At 45.7% G+C, this 20,338-nt stretch overlaps 1 protein-coding gene and 2 pseudogenes across 1 annotated transcript in view; 2 read left to right on the plus strand and 1 right to left on the minus strand.

Annotated features, from left to right (window-relative positions):
• The window catches only part of ATP6V0A2 (ATPase H+ transporting V0 subunit a2), a 182,818-nt gene that overhangs the window by 153,811 nt on the left and 8,669 nt on the right, over positions 1-20,338 (minus strand). The window lies entirely within an intron of this gene.
• LOC134936633 (5S ribosomal RNA) lies at positions 11,122-11,240 on the plus strand (annotated as a pseudogene).
• LOC134936637 (5S ribosomal RNA) lies at positions 17,134-17,252 on the plus strand (annotated as a pseudogene).

A 20,338-nucleotide genomic window follows, 5' to 3' on the forward strand; every position in this document is an offset into this window, starting at 1 on the left:
CCCATGTGTCACTACAGCCCCCCAACTCTTGCCATTGCAGTAGCACCTTATTTGTCCTCTGTTTGCCGTTGGGTGTCTCACTTCTAGTATCTGGTTCCCTCAGTTGTCAGTCCCCATAGAGCTGCTGCGTGTCTGGCTGGAGTGCAGCGGTTTCTGGAACTGTTGTGGACCTCGAGTGTCGGGAGCCACATTTCAATAAAGAAAGAGCCACATGAGGCTCAAGAGCCACAGGTTGGCCACCGCTGTTGTAGACGGTTAATCACAGAGGTGTCGTGTTACACCACAGAGTGTAACACAGAGGAGTCAGGCTTGAATGCAGGAGAGTTCACTGGAGAATCTGTAGAAGACTGCACACAGAAACCACTGGAGACAAATGAAGCACTGCAGAGAAAGTCCATGGAAGAACTGCTCACTGGAAACACTGAAGACCATTGAAGCACTGACATCCTTCAGTGCTGGGACAGGCTATTTAAACCCACAGGTTAGCAGGGATTGGTGGGCAATTATCCAGAGACCAGAGTGCAGCTGCTGTGTAATCAGGCTGAGAGCAGAGTGCAGCTGATTGGCTGAAAAGTAACATGTGATGAAAACAAACATGGCTGCGCCCATGTTTGAACTTGGAGGGAAAGACTGTTTGTAACTTGCATGTGAGTTTTAACCATGAAGCTGCCAGAATCATAGTAAAGAGATTTGAGACAATGAGATGCAGCATGCTGCACACAGACAGCGCAGATGGAATCCAGGCTTGGGACAGTCTCAGGAGGCATTTGGAAGGTAAATACTAATAAGGAATTACCTGGATCGTGACAGTACCCTCCCCTTTAGGAGTGGCCCCAGGACACTTCTTGGGCTTGAGGAGGAAATCTGGCGTGGAAAGCCTGAAGCAACTGGATTGCTAGAAGTCCTCCCAATCTTCTTCATCTGAAAGGACTGAGGAATAACATGTAGAAGGTCCCTTTCCTGGATTAGAAGTACGAGAAAATCGTGCTTTTGAAGCTAGCACTCCAATAAGTCTTAAATTAAATCTTGTTCTAGAACGAGGACTTTTCATACAGAGACCTGTAGAGCTTTTTGGTAATTCTGGAACCTCTTCATGCGTGAAAGCGTAACAGGAAAGAGCAGGACCTCCCATAATGTAGCTTGAGTTATCAACAAATTCACCTTCGGAACCTGAATTGAATCCTGATGAACTTGAACTGGCTGGAACCAGAGGAGTCTTTGGACTGACGGATAGGACTTGATTAGATTCGAAGGTGCTGGAATCGGCTGGAACCGAAGGAGTCAGAATCCGGTTGGAACCGGAATGAGTGGTATCCAAGTGTTCAGTTAGACCATCCTGGACCTGGTCCATGCTGGATGCCAACAGGGTGGTGCTCTCTGAAAATGGCAAACAGGAGTTCATAACTGCATCTGTAGCACAACAATTTCCATCTGGGAACTTGGCTCTGGATACTTCCCTTGGGGCTGAAATTTCGGTGACCCCTCCTGGGGTTGACAAATCAGACACCTCTCTCAGGGTTGTTATCTCCAGCACCCCTCCTGGGGTTGACAGATCAGAAACTCCTTTTTGAGAAGACTCATATGCCCCTAGTAGAGCTTGAACATTGGATACCTTTCCTGGAGCTGTAGAAACAGACGCCACGTCTTGGGTTGCAGAATTAGATTTTCCTTTGGTGAAGAAAGTCTCATTAAATCTCTTTTGTTTCCCGGAATTGGAAATGCGGCTCCTGGACACAGGACCCCAATTGTAGAATTGGGTTTTTTTTTTTATCAACTTTTATATTTTTCTTGACCGGCTCAGAAGGAGCTGAAGATTCCACATAGGAAGGTTTGTAACTATGAATGCTGTGATGTGGAGATCTATCCCACTTCCTCGGCTTACGGAGAGAACAGTCTTTAATAAAGTGATCAGAACCCCCACAGTAGAAGCAGAGTTGAAACTGCATGCGACGCTTGCGTTCCTCTTCAGAAAGTCTAGACCGTGGCTTACTCCGGAACTTATCTTTACTTGGAGCAAGGGGAAACGACTTGGACATAGAGAGATTGGCAGCTGTTGCATCTGTGTTCTCAGCAGACTGTGGGAAGGCTTTCATGGAGACGGGAGCAGAGATAATAGGAGTATCACAGAGACACTTTGAAATAACTGGAACGATGCTAGAAAGAAGGTCTTGTAACTGAACCAACAGTTGACTGAGAGTCAGGACACTGGATGCCCCTGAACCATTAAGGGTAACTTGGATTCCATCCAGCCGGGTGGAAAGGCCCTGGAGACAGCGAAAAACTTGACCCTGTGCAGCCTCCAGAAGTTCTAAGCGTGCTGCAAGTCGTTGCATCGGGTTAAACGCTTGGGCCTGGTCTCTGGCCAGATCCATTAGGTCAGTGCTTACTGTCACAACTGAGGGCTGATGACCGTGACTGGGAGCCTCAGTTGTAGGGGTTGACGGGTACTTGAACTTAGGAGGAGCCATGTGACTCCTGGACATGCGTAAAGACAGTAGCAAGGATGCCCGAAGGCGTGACCACGACAACTGGAAATATCTTTCAGTGATTTTATTAAATGAAAAGTCATAAAACTTGCAAAAACAATAGAAAGTCACAAGTGGAAATTTAGGCGTGCAACTGGTTAATACCAGTAACCTGGAATGTAGAGAAAAGTTCTGTAAACTGTAAATGAACTAGGGTTCGCTGGAAAACTGTAGTTGTTGAAGAGTGGCTGCTGGAAAGCCGGGATACAGACACAGATGAGTAATGTGATGTTGTAGACGGTTAATCACAGAGGTGTCGTGTTACACCACAGAGTGTAACACAGAGGAGTCAGGCTTGAATGCAGGAGAGTTCACTGGAGAATCTGTAGAAGACTGCACACAGAAACCACTGGAGACAAATGAAGCACTGCAGAGAAAGTCCATGGAAGAACTGCTCACTGGAAACACTGAAGACCATTGAAGCACTGACATCCTTCAGTGCTGGGACAGGCTATTTAAACCCACAGGTTAGCAGGGATTGGTGGGCAATTATACAGAGACCAGAGTGCAGCTGCTGTGTAATCAGGCTGAGAGCAGAGTGCAGCTGATTGGCTGAAAAGTAACATGTGATTAAAACAAACATGGCTGCGCCCATGTTTGAACTTGGAGGGAAAGACTGTTTGTAACTTGCATGTGAGTTTTAACCATGAAGCTGCCAGAATCATAGTAAAGAGATTTGAGACAATGAGATGCAGCATGCTGCACACAGACAGCGCAGATGGAATCCAGGCTTGGGACACTGGGACAGTCTCAGGAGGCATTTGGAAGGTAAATACTAATAAGGAATTACCTGGATCGTGACAGCCAGCAGGGCCTTTTTATGGGAGCCAGCACACTGCAGCCTCGCCGGTGATAGCTTCCTGTACGCTGTTCCTGCCATGCAAAGTTTGTTCCTGGTCTGCTGTATCTGGTCGATCCTGCTCCCCGTGCTCCTGAGTCCTGGAGTTCTAAAGCCGGTCCTGGGAATCCTTCCAGTCCAAGTGAACCTGTTGCAGTCATCTGGGGGTTCTTGTTGATTGGGCTTCTCTCCCGGTTCCGTGAGTAGCGGCTTCTGCCGCGTGTTGCGGCCTAGGCCGCTTAATCCTAGCGTTTGTTTCGTAATGGTGTTTTTGCGGAGGTTTCCGCTTTTCACTGTCCTCCCCGGTACACGACGGTGCCGTGTGGGGTGTGGACAGTGGTATCTTTTGTTGTTCTTTTCCTTTGGCGGCGTGCCGCACATATATTTAGTTTTAGGGTAGTTAGTAGCCCTTAGCCTTCTGTTTGCTTTAGTTAGAGGTCCCCTTGTTATTATCCTGTCTCGGTTCACGCCTTGTCTCACTCTAAGACCTGGGGGCATCGGAGTTGGGCAGACCTAATCCGCCCTTCAAACGCGGCTGCCGTGGGCCCAAGAAACCATAGTCACGCAGGCGTGAACTGACCACACGGGTGAAACAATGGAGGTAGGGTGCTAGGGGCTATTTCCATACCACACCTTATTTCAGCGTCACGTCCTGGTGCTCTGGACTCACTACGCAACATCTCTCCTGTTCTGAGCACCAGGAACGTAACAAAGAGTAGGGAGGGCCCTGTAATTCAGAAAGGTTGCAATCTAATTGGAAAAGGGCACCACTGACACAAAAGGATACATCAGAATATCAACATGAATGAGAGATCGACAGTGAACATAATTTCATACATTGTGAACATAATTACATAATGATGACACCCATTTTTTTCCAATTTTACAGTAAGGCTAAAGCTGCCCATACGGCTAAAGATTTATTGTCCAATCTGGCTGGTTGGAGCGAAAATCTGGTAATGTATGGGAGCAAATGACAATTGACCATTTGTTTTCAAACACTAAAAAACACAAAAATGGTCAAACAAATTGGTATTATAACCAACAGTTAAACTCCCTTACGGTGCTATTTAACAGGAATAACATTCTTTATAACCAACACTTCTCAGAGTACTTTCTGCTGGGCCAGAATCCCCTTAACACAGTGGTTTCCAAACTTTTTTGAATCACGGCGCCCTAGAATTTCAGAATTTTTTTTCACGGCACTCCTAGGCCAAAAATTTCTTATTGAGAAATTTAGAAAAAAATATTACATTAGGTAGATCGCGTTTATATATCATCCTTAGGGTCAGTTGTGTGGTGAGGGACAAGATTTGCTTCTGTTTGGCCACATATTTTATGACTGGCAGCCACCAGCAGTGGTTTTGCCTATTATATTGACCATGAATAATTTGAATTGGTCCTGGACCACCAATCCAGGGCACCCCTGCAAGTGTCCCGAGGCACCCCAGGGAGCCACGGCACACAGTTTGGGAACCTCTGCCTTAACACTTTCTGTTCTTGATTTTAACGTACATCTCTTCGCTTATCTCAAAATATCTCCCAACCCAACTTCTTCACTTTTCAGAAGAACTAAGGTGGTCATTTCGAGTTGTTCGCTCGCTAGCAGTTTTTAGCAGCTATGCCACCTCCCACTGGGAGTGTATTTTAGCTTAGCAAAAGTGCGAACGAAAGGATCACAGAGCGGCGACAAAGTTTTTTTGTGCAGTTTTAGAGTAGCTCAATACCTACTCAGCGCTTGCGATCACTTCAGACTGTTCAGTTCCTGTTTTGACGTCACAAACACGCCCTGCGTTCGCCCAGCCACGCCTGCGTTTTTCCTGGCACGCCTGCATTTTTTCAAACACTCCCTGAAAACGGTCAGTTGACACCCAGAAACGCCCACTTCATGTCAATCACTCTGCGGCCAGCAGTGCGACTGAAAAGCTTCGCTAGACCCTGTGTGAAGCTACGTCGTTTGTTGTAATAGTAGGCCGCGCGTACGCATTGCGCCGCATACGCAGAAGTGACTTTTTTTGCCTCATCGCTGCACAGCGAACGAATGCAGCTAGCGAACAACTCGGAATGACCACCCAGGTCTCTAATCCATACTCATTTTTTTCTCTCAATCATGATTGCTGGACTTTTCAGGCTGCACCCACTCTGTGGAATGCACTACCAAGCACAATAAGACTCTCCCCTAGTCTCTAAACCTTCAAGCGTTCCCTGAAAACTCACATCTTCAATCAAGCTTTATCAAATTCTGGAACTGCCCACATAACGTTCATAAACTTTCCTATCCAATTACATCCCTACTGTACAGTTGACTCATATCCTCACATATTTTCTCTTTCTTTCCTTTCACATCCTCCGGACCACTGGCCAACATTGCTGTGTGACCATATCATACAGCCAAATAAGAAAATAAGAACCTTTGTAATCTGGTGGATAAGTACATTATGCAATATATAACACCTGTCCTTGTGTATCAGTGCCTAATTCCTTATAAATTGTAAGCTTGCAAGCAGAGCCTTCCTACCTCTGTGACTGTCTGTTATTACCCAGTTTTGTTCTGTCACTGTTGTATCCCATTGTAAAGCGTAATGGAATTTGCTATGCCATATAAGAAAGTGATAATAATAATAATAATAATAATAATAATAATAATAATAATTTAAAGAGAGGTTTTGACGAGAGATCTCACAAGTACCCTAAAAAGTAATCACCATCTTTTGGGTTCACTTTAATTATGCTTATTTACTAACAGTGAGAAAACTTTTGATTTCACAATTGTGGACAACTTAATGCAGATGCACTACTAATGCTAATTAAAGCATTTTAACAGTGTCACCATTATAGCTTTAAACATAATGCTTTACCATCAGCTTAAAAATAAGAATTTACTTACCGATAATTCTATTTCTCATGGTCCGTAGTGGATGCTGGGAACTCCGTAAGGACCATGGGGAATAGCGGCTCCGCAGGAGACTGGGCACAAAAGTAAAAGCTTTAGGACTACCTGGTGTGCACTGGCTCCTCCCCCCATGACCCTCCTCCAAGCCTCAGTTAGGATACTGTGCCCGGACGAGCGTACACAAGGAGGAAGGATTTTGAATCCCGGGTAAGACTCATTACCAGCCACACCAATCACACCGTACAACCTGTGATCTGAACCCAGTTAACAGCATGATAACAGAGGAGCCTCTGAAAAGATGGCTCACAACAATAATAACCCGATTTTTGTAACAATAACTATGTACAAGTATTGCAGACAATCCGCACTTGGGATGGGCGCCCAGCATCCACTACGGACTATGAGAAATAGAATTATCGGTAAGTAAATTCTTATTTTCTCTGACGTCCTAGTGGATGCTGGGAACTCCGTAAGGACCATGGGGATTATACCAAAGCTCCCAAACGGGCGGGAGAGTGCGGATGACTCTGCAGCACCGAATGAGAGAACTCCAGGTCCTCCTCAGCCAGGGTATCAAATTTGTAGAATTTAGCAAACGTGTTTGCCCCTGACCAAGTAGCTGCTCGGCAAAGTTGTAAAGCCGAGACCCCTCGGGCAGCCGCCCAAGATGAGCCCACTTTCCTTGTGGAATGGGCTTTTACAGATTTTGGCTGTGGCAGGCCTGCCACAGAATATGCAAGCTGAATTGTACTACAAATCCAACGAGCAATAGTCTGCTTAGAAGCAGGAGCACCCAGCTTGTTAGGTGCATACAGGATAAACAGCGAGTCAGATTTTCTGACTCCAGCCGTCCTGGAAACATATATTTTCAGGGCCCTGACTACGTCCAGCAACTTGGAGTCCTCCAAGTCCCTAGTAGCCGCAGGTACCACAATAGGCTGGTTCAAGTGAAACGCTGAAACCACCTTAGGGAGAAATTGAGGACGAGTCCTCAATTCTGCCCTGTCCGTATGAAAAATTAGGTAAGGGCTTTTATAGGATAAAGCCGCCAATTCTAAGACACGCCTGGCTGAAGCCAGGGCTAACAGCATTACCACTTTCCATGTGAGATATTTTAAGTCCACAGTGGTGAGTGGTTCAAACCAATGTGATTTTAGGAACCCCAGAACTACATTGAGATCCCAAGGTGCCACTGGAGGCACAAAAGGAGGCTGTATATGCAGTACCCCCTTGACAAACGTCTGAACTTCAGGAACTGAAGCCAGTTCTTTCTGGAAGAAAATCGACAGGGCCGAAATTTGAACCTTAATGGACCCTAATTTTAGGCCCATAGACAGTCCTGTTTGCAGGAAATGCAGGAAACGACCCAGTTGAAATTCCTCTGTAGGGGCCTTCCTGGCCTTACACCACGCAACATATTTACGCCAAATACGGTGATAATGTTGCACGGTTACATCCTTCCTGGCTTTGATCAGGGTAGGGATGACTTCATCCGGAATGCCTTTTTCCTTCAGGATCCGGCGTTCAACCGCCATGCCGTCAAACGCAGCCGCGGTAAGTCTTGGAACAGACAGGGTCCCTGCTGGAGCAGGTCCTTTCTTAGAGGTAGAGGCCACGGGTCCTCCGTGAGCATCTCTTGAAGTTCCGGGTACCAAGTCCTTCTTGGCCAATCCGGAGCCACGAGTATAGTCCTTACACCTCTCCTTCTTATGATTCTCAGTACCTTGGGTATGAGAGGCAGAGGAGGGAACACATACACTGACTGGTACACCCACGGTGTTACCAGAGCGTCCACAGCTATTGCCTGAGGGTCCCTTGACCTGGCGCAATATCTGTCTAGTTTTTTGTTGAGGCGGGACGCCATCATGTCCACCTTTGGTTTTTCCCAACGGTTCACAATCATGTGGAAGACTTCTGGGTGAAGTCCCCACTCCCCCGGGTGGAGGTCGTGTCTGCTGAGGAAGTCTGCTTCCCAAAAACGAAAAAGGTTTTTGATCCTGCACCGACTTAGGTTTGGAAATAAGTATCAATGTCAATATATAAACACCCCTGAGGGTTGCACCTCAGATAACCTCCTCATCAATAGGGTTTCTCAATTCCCTCCTTCTTCTAACTGTCCCCCACCACCTTCACCCCACTAATACCACATCCCCACCCAGGTAAAACACCCACCATTTCACCTCATTCTTTTCCCCTCCTCCATCACAATCATCCTTAATCCCATGACATCCCTCTTCCTCCCTTCCACCTTTTTTCCCTCTCCACCCCCCCTCCTCCCCCCCCCCAACCTATACCTTCAGCAACCAGCACCCCATTCACCTCCCAGCCATCCCATTCTTTCACACACGCAATTATATACACACTCACCAACACACCCAGCCCTCATTTGCACCCAATTAAATGCAACTTTTTTTTTTTCTCTTACTCAACCCAATCTCCTGCCACACCGCTGCTACCACACTCCTTCTATTCACACTCCCATTCATTCATTAGTTCACAATCGTTCATCCAGCCTATCATCCCCAATCCCAACTTTCACTACCACCTTCACCTATTTCACACATTGTTTCATTTCACATTTCACACATTCTCATATTTATACATTTCCTTAATCTTCATTTTTATTTGTATCCTTCCACTTATAACAGCAAGCACCACATATATTTTTCCAATTTATGTATTATTATTTTCAACAATTTTCATTATATATTTTCATTTTATTATTTCATTATTCTTGTATATTCATTCTTATTACCATGATAACTGTGTGTCATTTCAATTCTCATTTTTATTTCTTTATATATTCATTTACCATTTTTCATATATATTTTTACATATTTTTATATATTTTTCTATTTCCCCCTTTTTTTCTTTAATTGTCAAGCTTCCCTTATCTACTCATCTTGCACATCCCTCAATCTCATTCAATACACCTGCACCCCCATTCAGGATCAACACCCCTCTGTCATTCATGTCATTCACATCATGGCACACTCATTTTTCAAACCTTTCATTTCACCTAATCTCTAATAATGAGGGTGGACGAGGAACCCTGACTCCTTTCCAAATGCCTCTCAATGTTTGGGCGAATACGTCACTAATCCAATCCAGCCTCCCCCACACCTTCGCTCCGGCCGCACGTACATGGGTATCCTAGCAACGGGATAAACTCCCAGCAGGCGGAAGCTCGGATGACAGCTTCCGCCCACACTGGCTAACGCTACGCCAACAGCAACATACGATCACGCCAACCAGATGGGATCATATCCCGCTATACTCATACTAATCAGCCTGCCCAGTCTAACATTGTTAGTGACTTTATTCCCACGTATGTCTCTTATGCGATCCACAACCAGGGCGGAACCGAGAAGCGGCACTTCCGCCCCACTTAGTTCAATTTACCTTCCCCAGTAAGACCCGTCCACATGACCCATTTCCAAGGCCCTGGATTGGACCATATGCCCACAATACTTCCGCCCACACAATCAGGCATTGGCTGACGCTAATCATTCAGGGCTTTTAAACACCAAGGTATGGAGACTCCAAGCAGCTGTTCAGGATGGAAGTGAACAAGCCCGAGACCGGGTGAAACGCGTTTTCCTGCAATCCTGTAAACACTTAACCTGCCTGATTCTCGAATTGGTGACGTTAATTTTCCTTATACCAAGCTTATTGCTTAAACCAAGCACTTTTGCTTTAGTGCAGAAAAAAAAAATTTCCTGCAATCCTGCAAGCACTTAACTTGTCTGATACTCGGATTGGTGACATTAATAATTCTTCTTATATTTATTGCTAAAACCTTGCACTTTTTGCTTGAGTGCAGAGATTTGTCCCCAGTTATTAAACTGGTGCTATCAGCCTTAGCATAAATTACCGATAGATACACTGTGATCTTTCTTGTATTCCTGCTTACACCTAAACCTGCCTCATATCTGGAGAGGCGTTTGTTGTTATGTTATAATCAATACTTAGGGCAAGCACCATTATCATAACGCAGTAACTGCCCCAAATCCTTAATTGGTGCCTCCAGCCCCAGTATATAATTTCCACAACTTCTCTCCAATGCCCAACCAATAACAGGTATAGGTGCGATATTATCCTATATGTACCCTGCCCTTGGTAATCCCAAACTGTGTGCAGCATATTCTCGTCTTATTTTCTTGCACGTCATTATACTTTGCCTCAGTTATAACTCTGTATTCTTATTACTAGAGATATGTCCTGATATCTGACACTGTTGACCGTTATACATCTCAAATGTACCATTAACGATAAACACACGCTTCTCTTGCATCCCTGTAAGCACTTGACCTCTCTGATAATCGGAGTGGAATCAATCAGAAAGACATTGTGTGATTTTACAACCACTCTGTTATAGGCTATCTCCAAAATGCATTGGATGTTCTTGTGAAGTGTTCTGTGACATCTCTTTTCTCAGCCTCAGGTTCAACCCTGTGCCAACCACTGAGTCCTGTCCTCATTGGGATATTTTGCCCATATCATCTGTGTAAAATTAAAATATTCTGGGGCTTGGCATTAATTGACTCATTGGACCTGGTTCCAGCAGTAGTCATACACCCAGGTAACCCCCTAGGGACCCTTCTCCTCCTTTTTCTCCCTCATCTCTCCCACTGTCCTTTCTTCCGTGAACTCTCATCCACGATTCAGAAGAGCGTGTCCCCACAGGAGACACGCTTCTTCGGTCTAACGTGGACAGCAGATTCACACATTTTCCTCAACTTTTTCTGGTATCTCCTCTTTTTCAATCTTTCTGTCCCAGCACGCATTTCCCACCAATATCCTTCCTAGGTGGATTTTATCCTCCCATTTCGGTGCACTCTCATTGGCACTGCAGGTCTGAACTTTCCTACGACCATACCCCTGCGTTCACGCCCAATCTCGTCCGATCTTGGAAGCTAAACGCAGGTGGGCTGAGTCAGTACCTAGATGGGCGACCACTAGGGAATACCCAGTGAAGTAGGAAACTCTCCTTCCTGTGGATAAGATACCAACAGCAGTATCACCACTTACACCACAATATCTCTTTCTTCTTCACCCAGACTATCGTTCAGAAGTGGGACCTAGCATATGGGTTTCCCACTTCACGATCGTACCTCAATCAGGGCTGCATTAATACAAACACAGTTTGTACAGATCTTGGGCAGAGGGAAGTGGCTCAGTCTATAGCCAACTTCCGACATGCAATTATCCAGGAATATTAAGATCTGAACATTTAATTACGAGACCGTTGTCTCCTGTTGATCATTCAACACCTATCCTATCTCCAACCAGTCGTGTCCAACCTTCATGCGCTTGAAAGAGTAGAAACAATTACTACACTGTTATTACTCCTATATGAATTTACTTATCTATTGTTAGATAGTTAAAACAAGAGTGCACCCAAACAAGAGTCATACTTTTTCTTCTGCATATGTACATTCCTCTCTTTGACTCTGGGCGCACCGCCACACGGACTGATATCATTGCTACTAGTTAGCATCATTGTCCACTATGTGGTTTATATATTGACATTGATACTTATTTCCAAACCTAAGTCGGTGCAGGATCAAAAACCTTTTTCGTTTTTGTGCTAGCAGTCTCCTATGCTGAGCCTTTCCTTCTCTCCCACAAAGTCCTTTGACAGGTTCCAGTGGGAAAAAGATTTAAGACTCTTCGGTCGTAAGCTTCTATTAAAAAAATTTTTTTCAAAAAGGACCCAACTCAATGAGGGTACCATGGATGCGCCCCTAACAGAGGAAGACAGGAACACACTTAGCATCCTGGAAGATCTCTATGCGGAATCCAATACAGATTTGACAACAGACCGACGTCCAATTTGCAAAGGCAAATCGACATTTTTTCCCTCCGATGACCACAGTCCTGAGGTGCGAGTTTTCTTGAACTTGGTTGCCAAGGAATTTGACCACATCCATATGCAAAATATCAACAGAAGATCTGCATTCCCGGATAATCTGAAGAAAGAAGAAAGACTAGCACTTAAGGAACTGCATTTGTGGAATGACGTGGTCATCAAACCGTCCGACAAGGGCGGTAACATCGTCCTTTGGCCAACAGAGATGTATACAATTGAGGCACTTCGCCAATTGAATCAGACGACCTGTTACAAAAAACTTCCCTATAATCCGATCCCACAGTTCCTGAGAGAATATTCTCAGCTGATCAATGAAGCAGTGTCCACTGGTACCCTAACCAAGCAGGAACACAAATATCTCTCCGTTACCAACCCCAGGATGCCCACCTTTTATTTTCTTCCCAAGGTCCATAAGAACATCCGTAGACCACCAGGAAGACCCATCATGTCTGGTAACGGAGGGTTGCTGGAGCAACCAAGTCGTTTCTTGGACTTGCATCTTCGGGAGTTTGTATTACTACTACCATCTTATTTACAGGACACATCGGATCTGCTTCGTAAGATTCAAGATATCAACTTCGAGGAACATTTCCTGCTAGCCACACTGGACGTGGAAGCCCTATACACGAGCATCGATCACCAGATGGGCCTACAAGCAGTTGAATACTTCTTGGACTCCAGCGGGAATGACGGTAATTTCAACCTACTACTTTACAATCTGTTGAAATTTGTACTGGAGAAAAATCATTTCACATTTCAGGATCGGTTCTACCTACAGGTTAGGGGCACCGCCATGGGCGCAGCGTGTGCACCGACGTATGCCAATTTATTTTTGGGGAGATGGGAGCAAACGCATGTCTTTAATGAACAAAATGACAAATATACAGAACATGTGCTAATCTGGCTCAGATACATAGACGATATCTTTATTATCTGGGACGGCACAGAGGAACTTCTGCTATCATTTTTTCACCTTCTTAACAATAATAACCTGAACATCAAACTAACACACACAATCAGCAAAGACATGGTTGCCTTCTTGGACCTAAGGGTTTACAAGTCCACAAATGGCACGGTAGCAACGGAACTCTACAGAAAAGAAACAGCGACAAACAGTATTCTCCTTCAAACAAGTGCACATTTTCCCCCTACCATAGAGAACATTCCCAAAGGGGAATTTTTGAGATTAAGGCGGAACTGCTCGGAGCTAGAGCTCTACAAGGTGAAGAGCCTTCAACTGATCAACCGGCTCCATGAGAGGGGATACAGTAAGCGCTCGTTGAAATGGGCCCGCAAAGAAGCACTCGACACCAACAGAGATACTCTAATTTCACAACGCCTACCTAAGAGTAAGAAGGATGAGAATAAAATCAGGTTTATCGGAACCTTTTGTCCTGAATGGAAACTTCTCAAACAGGCGATTGAAAAACATCTCCCTATCTTACAGACAGACGAGGACTTATCGCCATTCATAGACTCAAAAGTCAACATGAGTTGGCGCAGGTCGCAAAATATTAAAGACCATCTGGTGAGGAGTCACTTCATCAAAAAGACACCTACCCAAAGCCATATTACGGACTTTATGGCAAGCAGAATACCAGCAAACACAACTGTGACGGGCTCCTTCCCTTGTGGCAAGTGCAAAGCCTGCCCCCATATTCTGAGAACCAACTCAGTGGAGGACAAATATGGCAAGACCATCAGGATCAAACAATTCTTTAATTGCGACACGCAAGCACTCGTTTATTGCGTCACCTGCAGTTGCGACATCAGATACATAGGAATGACAACTCGCAAACTCAAAGAAAGAGCTTTGGAACATCTTGGTAACTGCCGCAACGCCGCCACGGATCTTGCCCGGATGAAGCAGATAACCACAGTTGCTAGACATTTTCATACCCGACATAAGGATCATCAGAAGGACTTTAAGATTTTTGGTCTGGAGCAAATCCATCTGGGTATCAGGGGAGGTGATATTACCAAAGAACTCCTGAAGAAAGAAAGCGAGTGGACCTTTAAACTCAACGGACTCCGACCAAAAGGCCTGAATGAGAGTATCAATTACAGTGTATTCTTATAATCCCTACCTACCCCAAATTAAATTTTTTTACCCATCCCATTCCCTCAATTCCTTTCTTGATTCCCCTCCCCTTTTATTCCCTCATTTATTATAACACCCCTGAGGGTTGCACCTCAGATAACCTCCTCATCAATAGGGTTTCTCAATTCCCTCCTTCTTCTAACTGTCCCCCACCACCTTCACCCCACTAATACCACATCCCCACCCAGGTAAAACACCCACCATTTCACCTCATTCTTTTCCCCTCCTCCATCACAATCATCCTTAATCCCATGACATCCCTCTTCCTCCCTTCCACCTTTTTTCCCTCTCCACCCCCCCTCCTCCCCCCCCCCCCAACCTATACCTTCAGCAACCAGCATCCCATTCACCTCCCAGCCATCCCATTCTTTCACACACGCAATTATATACACACTCACCAACACACCCAGCCCTCATTTGCACCCAATTAAATGCAACTTTTTTTTTTTTTCTCTTACTCAACCCAATCTCCTGCCACACCGCTGCTACCACACTCCTTCTATTCACACTCCCATTCATTCATTAGTTCACAATCGTTCATCCAGCCTATCATCCCCAATCCCAACTTTCACTACCACCTTCACCTATTTCACACATTGTTTCATTTCACATTTCACACATTCTCATATTTATACATTTCCTTAATCTTCATTTTTATTTGTATCCTTCCACTTATAACAGCAAGCATCACATATATTTTTCCAATTTATGTATTATTTTCAACAATTTTCATTATATATTTTCATTTTATTATTTCATTATTCTTGTATATTCATTCTTATTACCGTGATAACTGTGTGTCATTTCAATTCTCATTTTTATTTCTTTATATATTCATTTACCATTTTTCATATATATTTTTACATATTTTTATATATTTTTCTATTTCCCCCTTTTTTTCTTTAATTGTCAAGCTTCCCTTATCTACTCATCTTGCACATCCCTCAATCTCATTCAATACACCTGCACCCCCATTCAGGATCAACACCCCTCTGTCATTCATGTCATTCACATCATGGCACACTCATTTTTCAAACCTTTCATTTCACCTAATCTCTAATAATGAGGGTGGACGAGGAACCCTGACTCCTTTCCAAATGCCTCTCAATGTTTGGGCGAATACGTCACTAATCCAATCCAGCCTCCCCCACACCTTCGCTCCGGCCGCACGTACATGGGTATCCTAGCAACGGGATAAACTCCCAGCAGGCGGAAGCTCGGATGACAGCTTCCGCCCACACTGGCTAACGCTACGCCAACAGCAACATACGATCACGCCAACCAGATGGGATCATATCCCGCTATACTCATACTAATCAGCCTGCCCAGTCTAACATTGTTAGTGACTTTATTCCCACGTATGTCTCTTATGCGATCCACAACCAGGGCGGAACCGAGAAGCGGCACTTCCGCCCCACTTAGTTCAATTTACCTTCCCCAGTAAGACCCGTCCACATGACCCATTTCCAAGGCCCTGGATTGGACCATATGCCCACAATACTTCCGCCCACACAATCAGGCATTGGCTGACGCTAATCATTCAGGGCTTTTAAACACCAAGGTATGGAGACTCCAAGCAGCTGTTCAGGATGGAAGTGAACAAGCCCGAGACCGGGTGAAACGCGTTTTCCTGCAATCCTGTAAACACTTAACCTGCCTGATTCTCGAATTGGTGACGTTAATTTTCCTTATACCAAGCTTATTGCTTAAACCAAGCACTTTTGCTTTAGTGCAGAAAAATTTTTTTTCCTGCAATCCTGCAAGCACTTAACTTGTCTGATACTCGGATTGGTGACATTAATAATTCTTCTTATATTTATTGCTAAAACCTTGCACTTTTTGCTTGAGTGCAGAGATTTGTCCCCAGTTATTAAACTGGTGCTATCAGCCTTAGCATAAATTACCGATAGATACACTGTGATCTTTCTTGTATTCCTGCTTACACCTAAACCTGCCTCATATCTGGAGAGGCGTTTGTTGTTATGTTATAATCAATACTTAGGGCAAGCACCATTATCATAACGCAGTAACTGCCCCAAATCCTTAATTGGTGCCTCCAGCCCCAGTATATAATTTCCACAACTTCTCTCCAATACCCAACCAATAACAGGTATAGGTGCGATATTATCCTATATGTACCCTGCCCTTGGTAATCCCAAACTGTGTGCAGCATATTCTCGTCTTATTTTCTTGCACGTCATTATACTTTGCCTCAGTTATAACTCTGTATTCTTATTACTAGAGATATGTCCTGATATCTGACACTGTTGACCGTTATACATCTCAAATGTACCATTAACGATAAACACACGCTTCTCTTGCATCCCTGTAAGCACTTGACCTCTCTGATAATCGGAGTGGAATCAATCAGAAAGACATTGTGTGATTTTACAACCACTCTGTTATAGGCTATCTCCAAAATGCATTGGATGTTCTTGTGAAGTGTTCTGTGACATCTCTTTTCTCAGCCTCAGGTTCAACCCTGTGCCAACCACTGAGTCCTGTCCTCATTGGGATATTTTGCCCATATCATCTGTGTAAAATTAAAATATTCTGGGGCTTGGCATTAATTGACTCATTGGACCTGGTTCCAGCAGTAGTCATACACCCAGGCAACCCCCTAGGGACCCTTCTCCTCCTTTGCCTCCTTTTTCTCCCTCATCTCTCCCACTGTCCTTTCTTCCGTGAACTCTCATCCACGATTCAGAAGAGCGTGTCCCCACAGGAGACACGCTTCTTCGGTCTAACGTGGACAGCAGATTCACACATTTTCCTCAACTTTTTCTGGTATCTCCTCTTTTTCAATCTTTCTGTCCCAGCACGCATTTCCCACCAATATCCTTCCTAGGTGGATTTTATCCTCCCATTTCGGTGCACTCTCATTGGCACTGCAGGTCTGAACTTTCCTACGACCATACCCCTGCGTTCACGCCCAATCTCGTCCGATCTTGGAAGCTAAACGCAGGTGGGCTGAGTCAGTACCTAGATGGGCGACCACTAGGGAATACCCAGTGAAGTAGGAAACTCTCCTTCCTGTGGATAAGATACCAACAGCAGTATCACCACTTACACCACAATATCTCTTTCTTCTTCACCCAGACTATCGTTCAGAAGTGGGACCTAGCATATGGGTTTCCCACTTCACGATCGTACCTCAATCAGGGCTGCATTAATACAAACACAGTTTGTACAGATCTTGGGCAGAGGGAAGTGGCTCAGTCTATAGCCAACTTCCGACATGCAATTATCCAGGAATATTAAGATCTGAACATTTAATTACGAGACCGTTGTCTCCTGTTGATCATTCAACACCTATCCTATCTCCAACCAGTCATGTCCAACCTTCATGCGCTTGAAAGAGTAGAAACAATTACTACACTGTTATTACTCCTATATGAATTTACTTATCTATTGTTAGATAGTTAAAACAAGAGTGCGCCCAAACAAGAGTCATACTTTTTCTTCTGCATATGAAGTCTGCTTCCCAGTTGTCCACTCCCGGAATGAACACTGCTGACAGTGCCATCACATGATTTTCCGCCCAGCGAAGAATACTTGCAACTTCTGCCATTGCCCTCCTGCTTCTTGTGCCGCCCTGTCTGTTTACGTGGGCGACTGCCGTGATGTTGTCCGACTGGATCAACACCGGCTGACCCTGAAGCAGAGGCCTTGCTTGACTTAGGGCATTGTAAATGGCCCTTAGTTCCAGGATATTTATGTGAAAAGACGTTTCCATGCTTGACCACAAGCCCTGGAAATTTCTTCCCTGTGTGACTGCTCCCCAGCCTCTCAGGCTGGCATCCGTGGTCACCAGGACCCAGTCCTGAATGCCGAATCTGCGGCCCTCTAGAAGATGAGCACTCTGCAACCACCACAGGAGAGACACCCTTGTCCTTGGAGACAGGGTTATCCGCTGATGCATCTGAAGATGCGATCCGGACCATTTGTCCAGCAGATCCCACTGAAAAGTTCTTGCGTGGAATCTGCCGAATGGAATCGCTTCGTAAGAAGCCACCATTTTTCCCAGGACCCTTGTGCATTGATGCACTGACACTTGGCCTGGTTTTAGGAGGTTCCTGACTAGCTCGGATAACTCCCTGGCTTTCTCCTCCGGGAGAAACACCTTTTTCTGGACTGTGTCCAGAATCATCCCTAGGAACAGCAGACGTGTCGTCGGAATCAGCTGCGATTTTGGAATATTTAGAATCCACCCGTGCTGTCGTAGTACTACTTGAGATAGTGCTACTCCGACCTCTAACTGTTCCCTGGACCTTGCCCTTATCAGGAGATCGTCCAAGTAAGGGATAATTAAGACGCCTTTTCTTCGAAGAAGAATCATCATTTCGGCCATTACCTTGGTAAAGACCCGGGGTGCCGTGGACAATCCAAACGGCAGCGTCTGAAACTGATAGTGACAGTTCTGTACCACAAACCTGAGGTACCCTTGGTGAGAAGGGCAAATTGGGACATGGAGGTAAGCATCCTTGATGTCCAGAGACACCATATAGTCCCCTTCTTCCAGGTTCGCTATCACTGCTCTGAGTGACTCCATCTTGAATTTGAACCTTTGTATGTAAGTGTTCAAGGATTTCAGATTTAAAATAGGTCTCACCGAGCCGTCCGGCTTCGGTACCACAAACAGCGTGGAATAATACCCCTTTCCCTGTTGTAGGAGGGGTACCTTGATTATCACCTGCTGGGAATACAGCTTGTGAATGGCTTCCAATACCGCCTCCCTGTCGGAGGGAGACGTTGGTAAAGCAGACTTCAGGAACCGGCGAGGGGGAGACGTCTCGAATTCCAATTTGTACCCCTGAGATACTACCTGCAGGATCCAGGGGTCCACTTGTGAGTGAGCCCACTGCGCGCTGAAATTCTTGAGACGACCCCCCATCGTACCTGAGTCCGCTTGTAAGGCCCCAGCGTCATGCTGAGGACTTGGCAGAAGCGGGGGAGGGCTTCTGTTCCTGGGAAGAGGCTGCCTGCTGCAGTCTTTTCCCCCTTCCTCTGCCCCGGGGCAGATATGAGTGGCCTTTTGCCCGCTTGCCCTTATGGGGACGAAAGGACTGAGCCTGAAAAGACTGTGTCTTTTTCTGCTGAGAGGTGACCTGGGGTAAAAAGGTGGATTTCCCAGCCGTTGCCGTGGCCACCAGGTCCGATAGACCGACCCCAAATAACTCTTCCCCTTTCTACGGCAATACTTCCATATGCCGTTTGGAATCCGCATCCCCTGACCACTGCCGCGTCCATAACCCTCTTCTGGCAGAAATGGACAGCGCACTTACTCTTGATGCCAGAGTGCAAATATCCCTCTGTGCATCTCGCATATATAGAAATGCATCCTTTAAATGCTCTATAGTCAATAATATACTGTCCCTGTCCAGGGGGTGGTCTTCTGTTTGCCGGCGGTCGGGCTCCCGGCGCTCAGTATACCGGCGCCGGGAGCCCGACAGCCGGCATACGACACTTATTTTCCCTCGTGGGGGTCCACGACCCCCATAGAGGGAGAATAAAATAGTGTGGCGCGCGTAGCGCGCCACCGTGCCCGTAGCGTGGCGAGCGCAGCGAGCCCGCAAGGGGCTCATTTGCGCTCGCCAAGCTGTCGGTAAGCCGGCGGTCGGGCTCCCGGCGCCGGGATGCTGGTCGCCGGGAGCCCGACCGCCGGCCAGCCGTAGTGAACCCCTGTCCAGGGTATCAATATTTTCAGTCAGGGAATCCGACCAAGCCACCCCAGCACTGCACATCCAGGCTGAGGCGATTGCTGGTCGCAGTATAACACCAGTATGTGTGTATATACTTTTTAGGATATTTTCCAGCTTCCTATCAGCTGGCTCCTTGAGGGCGGCCGTATCAGGAGACGGTAACGCCACTTGTTTTGATAAGCGTGTGAGCGCCTTATCTACCCTAGGGGGTGTTTCCCAACGCGCCCTAACCTCTGGCGGGAAAGGGTATAATGCCAATAATTTTTTAGAAATTAGCAGTTTTTTATCGGGGGAAACCCACGCTTCATCACACACCTCATTTAATTCATCTGATTCAGGAAAAACTACGGGTAGTTTTTTCACACTCCACATAATACCCTTTTTTGTGGTACTTGTAGTATCAGAAA

Source organism: Pseudophryne corroboree, chromosome 1, assembly GCF_028390025.1.
Source record: "Pseudophryne corroboree isolate aPseCor3 chromosome 1, aPseCor3.hap2, whole genome shotgun sequence".
Lineage (NCBI taxonomy): Eukaryota > Metazoa > Chordata > Amphibia > Anura > Myobatrachidae > Pseudophryne > Pseudophryne corroboree.